Source organism: Grampus griseus (genome assembly GCF_964374135.1).
Source record: "Grampus griseus genome assembly, chromosome: 13".
NCBI classification, from domain to species: domain Eukaryota; kingdom Metazoa; phylum Chordata; class Mammalia; order Artiodactyla; family Delphinidae; genus Grampus; species Grampus griseus.
Window position 1 is genome coordinate 56,584,289 of NC_139007.1, and position 10,357 is coordinate 56,594,645.

Below are 10,357 nucleotides of genomic sequence, written 5' to 3' on the forward strand. Positions count from 1 at the left end.
CTCAGAGCCCTTTAATCTTCACCCATCTGTACAGTTTCGAGTTCTTTTATTTCTATTTCATCAGCAACAGCTCCTAGAAGATTTCATGACAGGCAGAAGACTGGTTTGCCCTGAACTCACAGAGGACTTCTGCCAGGTGGTGGTGGGTTGAACACTGCAAGCCAAGCTCACGTTGTCTCATCTCTGACTCAGCCAAAATACTAACACACACACACACACACACACACACACACACGTTCACATACACTCACATGCCCAGACACATATGTGCACACACATGCACATGTTACAAAATTACGAGCATGTGGTAAACACAATTTTTTGTTTCTATTCTTTTCAGTTAATGATATAATTAGGAGTGTTCTATCATTTCATTAAATTTTCTTTGAAAATATCATTTTAACAACTGCACAATGTTCTACCAAGTACACACACCACATCCTTTCCCGAAATGTTTTATGGGACTACACAGGCCTAGTTGAGCAGAGAATTAAGTCAGGGTGTCCTTTGAGGCAGACCTGTAAAATGTTTCCACAACCTTCCCTTTCATTTTTTACTGGCCTGTGGCACTCCTTTCTTGTCATTGTCACAATGCAGGCAAGGATCTGGCAAGCTAATTCACTTTAAGGCACAAATTACTGATACGGAGGGAAAAAAAAAAAGATACTGATGTGGGAAAAAATGTCTGCATTTTAACAAGGAGCTAACCATTAATCCAAAGTTTAAATTTCCAGTGGTAGATTTTCAGTAATCAGGAAGGAGAGTAAGGAGAGCATTGAGTAGAATGGAGGAAACAATGAGAGTTAACATTTGCTGTTTGGGCTCAGGAAGTGTTGGTTGAATTGAAATATTTGGAGGTTGGCACAGATAGGCCTTCAATTTATCTTCCCTGGATTGTTGCAAATCGCTACAGCATACAAACCATAGGAAGTCAAACAAGTCACAACAATAACAGGAAGCCACAGAGAGTTCTGGAATATAAAAAACTGGCTTTCCAGTTTTATCCACTCGTGCTTTCCAACTTTGTTATAACCTCGGGCAAGTTAACTTGACTTCTCTGTGCCTCGCTTTTGTCATCTACACAGTTTGATCTACCCCCAAAGATGTTGTGACACGTCAAGCCTCAAAATGCTCCTTGCTTTCATCCTCTCCTCGCCTCTCCTCACAGGGCAGGCTGAATGTCAGAGTATACAGCACAGAAGACCCTCGACAATAAACACAAATTCAAGTCTTGACTTCAACACAGACCATCTAATTGGGCAACCGATCTTAGCTTCACTTTGCTAATCAATAAAAATAGGCCAAAATATATAAATCCATGTGGTTTAACTTAATTGAATGTCAATGCCTAGTTCCTAACACTTTCATTGTCATTGAGAAGAAAAGCGGGAGGATAGAAATACCCCTAACGTTTGAGAGCGTAGTATGGTTCTTTGGTTGATTACCTGCTTTAATCCTCAAAATGGCTGTTTTAAGGTAGATACTTCACACAGAGAGAGATGAAAGCTTAGCACTTACCCAAATGCACATACTTCAGAAATAGCATAGCTGGAATTAAAATTATAAAGCCTCTATTTGCTGTTCCACACTGCCTAAGTGATTTTCAGAGGTCTGTAGAGGCACATACAAATTAAGCATTACTATTATCATATTACTCAAAAGGTTATAAAACCAAAGTAACATGAGTCACCAATGTGGGAAATCTTCCCTCAAGATGGAAGGGACTAATTTATGATGAAGTGTTTCATAAAATAAAACCATGATATGTCAATGACTATAACTGTATATACTAGTTAGAGCTAGATTTTTCTACACAGATGATTAAGCTTCTTAGAGGCCTATAGAGTATATTTTATATAGATGTTTACATATATATATATTTTTTGTTTGTTTGTTTGTTTTTGTTTTTGTTTTTGCGGTACGCGGGCCTCTCACTGTTGTGGCCTCTCCCGTTGCGGAGCACAGGTTCCGGACGCGCAGGCTCAGCGGCCATGGCTCACGGGCCCAGCCGCTCAGCGGCATGTGGGATCTTCCCGGACCGGGGCACGAACCTGTGTCCCCTGCACCGGCAGGCAGACTCTCAACCACTGCGCCACCAGGGAAGCCCTACATATAGATATTTATATATAGTTATTCCATTTGTAAGATTATATGTATTTGTATGTGTATATGTGTACAAATGCATGTATGTATATGTATATATAAAGGGTATATGGTTGCACTTTTACTTTATACCTGACCTATTGATGGCTAACATTGAGTAAAACATTTGAAAATAGACAACTTCAGTTATTTTTCTTTCACTTTGTAAAGTGAGCTGCACACGTTCTAGCTGCTTTCCTGGAGAATCATCTTAGCATTATGTCCATTCCTGTCATTTTGCCTTTCCCATTCACGTCATTCCCATGGAAACCAAGGAAGAGCATCTCACGCACCTGTTTCCCCTCCAGCCTTGAATGTGGCCAGGTGTCTTACCGTCCATTCAACAATCATTTCTGAGCCCTGCCCTTGTGCCACTCACTGTGCCAAGCAGAGCAAGGTGAAGCACTGCACCTACGTGCAGAAAGTAGGTCGCTCTTTCCGCTCTCCAGGAACTCACGGTTAACGAGATGAAGATGCTTAGGGGCCGTCCCGATGGTGCCGCTGAGAGAGCTCCACGCGATGGGAAGCTGGAGAAGGGAAAGTACCCTCCTGAAGGTAGCAGGCCGGTGACTATTTTTTGCGGAAGGGTGAGAAAGCTGGTGAGGGAGTGTAGAGAAGACACCGGAAGAATGTGAGTTTAAAGAATTTCAAGCCACATGGTTTTGTAACATTCTTCAGCTGGCTTTGGAAGGAAAGAGATTAGAAAACCACCTCTAGGCGCAGGAAAAGAGGCATCAGGCATTTTTCCCACCTTTATATTAACACCCCTCACCCGCATCTCGTGTGTGGTCCTGAGCGGTGACTCCAGCCCCTCCCCACCAAGAAGGAGCAGTCAAAGCCTCTCTCCCCTGGTGTGTGTGCTAGCTACGCGGTAATAAGTGGGGTCCTGCCTGCTCAAGTCGGACAGACTCGGGAGTCACCTCTGCCTGCCATTTGCTAGCATCACGACCTCCACCAACTTGCTTGAATTTTCGAATCCTTGGTTTCCTCATAGGTATAATGGAGATATTAATACCTATCTCACAAGATGTGGTTGAGGGGGGAGTGCTGAAGATTTAAGAAAAAATATATATGTAAAGCACCTAGCCTAGTACCTGGTATATTGCAAATATTCAAAAACTATATTTAATGTTGTTTTGCTTCTATACATGTATCATTTTCCTCCCTGATCTACTCCTAATATCCATGGCTTCTCATTTCACTGCCTTTTTCACAGCTTTACCCTCCCCCTCCCTCCTGTTTAAAGCTGCCTCGTGACTCTCTCTCGCTGTCCAGGGCCACATGTCCCTTAGCCTGGTGCAGCTTTTGCCGGGTCCCTACCCTAAAGGGCTATCTGTGTGAGCTGGGTTTGCCCCGTTTCCCCGTCGTGGTACTAAAACCTGCCCTCGGGTCATTTACATCTCTACTCTGGAATATTCTGTGGCTGTTGAAAAAGCACAAAATACGTGGTGTGAATATACTGACAAGGATCTACTACTGAACGGAAAAAGGAAAATACAGCTCCGGATGTATGGTATGATCTCATTTTTGAGACAAAATCTACTTCTCTATTGTTTAACATTTTTCAATAAGCATGTACTTTTACCATTGTGTGTGTGTATTTTTAAGGAAACCGGTATAAGTTATAAGCATTACAAAGACTGGTGAAATGGAAAATACAGGTTAAAATGAAGGGATAGTGGTAGGGAGTTTGCTTAAGCTAGTGTTTTCCCAAGTGGCCATGAAAGGCACATTTGGCAGATGTTAATGGCTTTCTTTCGTAGAAACAAAGATGACTTAGTCAAGTAGGTCTGAGAAGCACTAAGTTAGGTGAAGTCAACAGGTTTATTTGTTTAACACAGGATATCTTTGCAGATGTGCTCCTGTTTCCTGCGAGTCTGCAAAGCAGAGAGTAAATGTAGTTCTGACAACACCATCTTTTTCTATAGAGCGAGCCCAGCATTGGTTTTCCACTCGAGAGAGGACTCTCAAATTTTGAGAAATGCTGACCTAAACTCTTTCTCTCCTTAAATATCTCTATTTTTTTATCTCTGTTCCCTTTTATTCTCTTCCCACTATACCCCACCAAGTGTTTGTATCAGACTGTTACCCTTAAGCTCAAAACTTTGTTCATGGGCTTCCCTGGTGGTGCAGTGGTTGAGAGTCCGCCTGCCGATGCATGGGACATGGGTTCGTTCCCCAGTTCGGGAAGATCCCACATGCTGCAGAGCGGCTGGGCCCGTGAGCCATGGCCGCTGAGCCTGTGCGTCCGGAGCCTGTGCTCTGCAACGGGAGAGGCCACAACAGTGAGAGGCCCGTGTACCGCAAAAAAAAAAAAAAAAAAGGTTCATTTAATAACTATATTCAAAATCTCACTGCCCAGTGAACTTAAAATATAAATAGCTTCAGGTGTCTACAGTTAACCCAAAACAAAAATCATCCAGCTAAAATAAAATTCATTTCTACCTGAGAGAAATATCTCCTTGGCTTCGAAGAGAAAATTTTGTTTTTTAAATTTGATCTTAAATTTGACACAAGCATCATTATTATTTTGACCTCATGTTCAGAGACTGAGTTGATCTTCATCATCACTGGTTCTCAGTTTAAGGCACATTATCATCACTGATCCCTGCAAGGCCCTTTCCTATTAGTTGAGTTATTAATTCATCCCTTCACTTGTTCCTTTTTATATCCATTTCCCAATTCCATCTTCTTTTCCCAACTATTCTATTCTACTTAAATAGATTAAATACAGTTCTCTGTGCTATATAGTAGGACCTTGTTGTTTATCTATTTTATATGTAGTAGTCTGTATCTGCTAATCCCAAACTCCTAATTTATCCCTCCTCCACCCCCTTTCCCCTTTGGTAACCATAAATTTGTTTTCTATGTCTGTGAGTATGTTCCTGTTTTGTGAATAAGTTCATTTGTATCATATTTTAGATTGCACATTTAAACGGTATCATACGGTATTAACTGTCTTTCTCTGTCTGACTTACTTCACTTAGTATGATAATCTTTAGGTCCATCCATGTTGCTGCAAATGGCATTAGTTCATTCTTTTTATGGCTAAGTAGTATTCCGTTGCATGTATATGCCACATCATCTTCATCCATTCATCTGTCGATGGACATTTAGGTTGCTTCCATATCTTGGTTATTGTCAATAGTGCTGCTATGATCATTGGGGTGCATGTATCTTACTGAGTTAGAGTTTCCTCTGGATATATTCCCAGGAATGGGATTGCTGGATCACATGGTAACTCTATTTTTAGTTTTTTAAGGAGCCTCTATACTGTTTTCCATAGTGGCTGCATCAGTTTATATGTCTACCAACAGTGTAGGAGGATTCCCTTTGCTTCATATCCTCTCTGGCATTTATTGTTTGTAGACTTTTCAATGATGGCCATTTTGACTGGTATGAGGTAATACTTCACTGTAGTTTTGATTTGCATTTCTCTAATAATTAGTGATGTTGAGCATCTTTTCATGTGCTTATTGGCCATCTGGATGTCTGTTTTGGAGAAATGTCTATTTAGGTCTTCTGCCCATTTTTTGATTGGGTTGTTTTGTTATTGAGTTTATGAGCTGTTTGTATATTTTGGAAATCCCTTGTCAGTCACATTGTTTACAAACATTTTCTCGGGGTCTGTAGGGTTTTTTTTTCTTTTTGTTTATGATTTCCTTTGCTGTGCAAAAGCTAGAATAAACATATACTTAAGTGTTGTCATATTGCTGGCTTGAATGTCTGCACTGATCTACATTTCTACCAGCAATGCACAACATTTTTCACTAACCAGATACTAACTTTTGCTAGTCTGATTGATGTGAATTAATATCTTATTTTTATTTGCAATTTTTTGAGAATTATTCTAACCCTGATGCCCCAGATTGTATGAGATTTTGACTGCATAAAAACTTTTAATAAAATATTAAAAGTTTAAACATGATCACCAGGAGCAATGATTAAATCCTTAGAGTTACATAGGCCAAAATGTGCATGTGATAAATCAATGAATTTTGCAACTGTGTGTGTATATTTTGCTAAGCAATGTTGAACGCAAAACAGAAAACCACCACATCCAAAGAACATCTTATCATTATTTATTAAAAATTGAAATGTTCATTTTATCATTCTCTACATTCTTCTTGCAACAGGAAATGACTTCTGAATACACTGCCTCATCTGTCATTGTCAAGGATTAAATATGAACCAAATTTGCAAGGTATTTTTTTAAGTTTGCTAGAGCAGAATAATGTCATTGTCAACATTTTTAAGCATTTTATGACTTTGGGATCTTTCCTTAAAAAAAAAAGCACATTGCCAAACTAATTAAAATTGGTCGTGAATATTAATGTTTGAATTGAAAACAACTGCCACGAGGTGGCAAACAATCTACACATAGAATTATACAAAAGAGAAAATTATAAATACACTATATCATATATGCATATTACACTAGACAGTGCAAAATATCCGGTTAATACAATATCATCTATGTATTAAGGAAGCATAAGCCTAATGGTACAAAGAGTGACAAATGCACTTGGTGAGAAATTGAGCTTTCTTTCGTCTTAAGTGAAATCTTTTTTTTTTTTGAACAATGAAGATAGCAGATATTTGGTCTTAAAACCTAACATTTGTCATTGTTGTGGAATTGGCACATGGACATATACTGTACCTTATCTGTGCTCTCCAAGTAAGGCACTTCTCTATGGTTGAAGATACATTGATGGTAAAACACTATAGCCCTGAGTGACCTTGAACTTGTCCTAGGGCTTCTTGTCTGGCTTCATGTATTCTATATGGTTATCAATTTCTATAGCATGTTGAAAATAGAAGGAGAAAAGTGCTCCTAGGGTTTTTATTTCTCCATTTGATTTGACCCTCTTAGAAATAAGAAATATGATGTTATGTTGAAGAATGCAGACTCTGGTGCTAGACTGCCAGGTTTGGATATTAGCACAACTAACTACAAGTTGTATAACTGTGGTAGATTGTATTATTCTTCCCAAATAATAATTTCCCCTTCCTGTAAGAGGATAATCCATTCCTCACACTGTTGATCTCGGGATTGACCATGAATGTGAGGAAACATGATGTATACCATATCTAGCAAGCAGCTTTAAAAGCTGTTGTAGGTTTCCACCATTTCTCTTGATCTTTCCCTCTACCAAGAAAATGATGTGTCCTCAGTAAGAACTGGCTACTCCTTCAGCCTGGACTGAGAAGACTCATAAAAAGAGCTAAGGAAAATGGCTATATTCTGGCAGAATATAATATTAGTGAGATATAAGTAGGTATTGTTTAAGCTACTGAAATTTTGAGGTTGTTTGTTATCACAGCATTACCTAGTGAAGACCAACTATTACAATGACTTTGGGCCTCAGTCTCTTCACCTATAAGATGAAGCCAATAACATTACCCTTCTCATAGGGCTTGGGGAATTAAATGAGTTAATAAATTAAAGAATATAGGACAGTACTTTGCATCATAGTGGTTAGACATCATTATTTAAATAGTCTAAATGTATGTACAAAAAGAGCTTTCATTTATTGAATGACTGCTATAGTCTAAGAAGGTTTTACTTATGATTTTATTTAATCATACAATATATTTCTAAAGTATTGAGGTTCGTATTTCATAGGAGATGAGACTGAGGCTCAGAAAATCTCTTAATTCAGTGATTCTCAAATAATTTGTGGCTAAGGACTTTTTCTTTGGTGTGCTTTTTCCCCCTAATGAGTCATGGGCTAATACTTTCAGGAAATACAATAAAAATGAATTATTACACTCAATAACAGAAAAACAAACAACCCAATCAAAAAATGGGCAGAAGACCTAAATAGACATTTCTCCAAATAATCCTTTACTCCATTTTTAATTTCTATTTCCCTTAAACACTGATATTTGTGAGGTCTTACCTGCATTACCACTAAGAGTAATTTAAAGTGCAGATATATTTGTAGCATTAAATGTTTTCAGCCTAGAATAATAGAGTAGATTTAAAGAACGTATTGATTGTCTTTTATTTCTAAGTCACAGAAATAAGCACATACTAAAATATAAACTGGATCTGAGTTACACTTTCTCGAAAAAATGGTTCCCTTGACCTTCCTATCTGTTTCCTCCAGAATTTGATACTTAGTGTAAAGACAAGCAGAAACACTTCATTTTATTAACCAAAAGAGTTTTCGGATATTAAAAAGATGAGAACTGTATACAGCACCTAGTTTCAGTACCTGGAAAGCTTGACTTTTTCAAGGTGAAGCAAGGAACATGTCAGGAGGCATCCTTTACTCCAGGGACTTCAAAGATTTTGCTCATGGACGTCCTTAGCCGATTTTGAAAATATTTCTATCCTCTCAAACACATTTATTTATTTATTTAGTCAATAAGTTTTTATTTAGTTTTCTTTTTAGCAGCTTTATGGAGATATAATTGTCATATAATAAACTGTGTATGCTTAAAGTATCCATTTTGACAAGTTTCCCCATATGCATATCCTGCTAAAAACCATAAACACTATCAAGAGAGTGAACATTTTCTCCCCCCTCTCTTTTTTTTCAGTATTTCTTCTACTTTATATTTATTTTCATTTTTAACTGAGATATAATTGACATACAACATTATGGTTTCAAGTGTACAACATAATGATTCAGTATTTGTATGTATGATAAAATGATCACCACAGTAAGTCTAGTTAACATCCATCGCCATACATTGTTAACAAGTTTTTTTTCTTGTGATGAGAACTTTTAAGATCTACTCTCTTAGCTACTTTCAAATGTACAAGACAGGGCTTCCCTGGTGGCTCAGTGGTTAAGAATCTGCCTGCCAATGCAGGGGACATGGGTTCGAGTCCGGGTCCGGGAAGATCCCACATGCCGCGGAGCAACTAAGCCCGTGTGCCACAACTGCTGAGCCTGTGCTATAGAGCCCGCGAGCCACAACTACTGAGCCTGCGTGCCTAGAGCCTGTGCTCTGCAACAAGCGAAGCCACCACAATAGACCTGCGCACAGCAACGAAGGGTGGCCCCTGCTTGCCACAACTAGAGAAAGCCCGTGTGCAGCAACGAAGACCCAACGCAGCCAAAAATAAATAAAATAATTTTTTAAAAAAGTTTTTCAAAAGTGCAGAGGATATAGTATTCATATGAGATCACTGACCTTTTGCTTTGCTTTTAATTGGAATATTTTTTACCAAAGCAATTTTGTCTACCCATATAAATGTAAAAAAATACAAACAAAGTGTTCCTTAAATGTAAGAGATCTAGTTTTTTTCCTTTTTCTCTTCCAAAACATATTTCTAATTCCCTCATGAGAACTTTAACATATATATTTATGATGCATATTTATACTTGGAATTCTTTTATTAGTCTATAACACTTTATGTGTACAGTTTGCATTTAAAAATTTTGTGAACAGAAACTCTGTTAAAAATTCCATCTGGATTGAGTTATCATTCTGATTATTAGTGTTAAAATGATCAAAACAACATTTATTATAAATTTTGATAAATATGCATTAAACATTAAAAATTTCTCAGAAATACATCTTTTAATGAGATAAATGAGATCATATATATCTATGAATATTACTTATTATTAAAACAGTAAATTTATATTTCCAGTTTTCATTTTTATAGATGTAAGCACTGAGAAACACACTTCAGTTAAGTAAGTAGACAGAACTGGAAGGGAATTTGTTATGGCCCTGTTATTCAATTCTTTGAACTCGTGAGTTACATAACAAATACTGTATCCATAGTGATCTATCATCAAAAATTACTTTTTAATGATCTATTGATTAGGAACTCTGTTAGAGTCTCATTTAATTTTGATGAAAAAAATTTTTTAAGGAAACTCCTATTTAGACAGATTTGTTAACCAATCATTTGAGTTATTCACCTTTTCACCAATATTTGGAATTGTCCCTTCCTTTTCTATTGGTGAAGTTTTTCAGCCAAGAAAAATACAATAGAGCAAAATTCAATTCAGGAAAGGTTGAGTCCTTTACTTTTCTTTCAGAAAGTGTGAGAAGGGGATGATAAAAGGAGACATGGAAAATGGGAAAGCACAGAAGAGAGTTTTTGGAGAGCATACATATGGAAGTTGAAGATCTGGAAACTGATTTCCTTAAAAATCACAGTTCTATTCCTGGGCCTTGGAAAGTTTCCAGGTGCTCCCAGGTGCACACAAACTCCAATTTGAAGATCAGTGGTCTATTGTCAGCA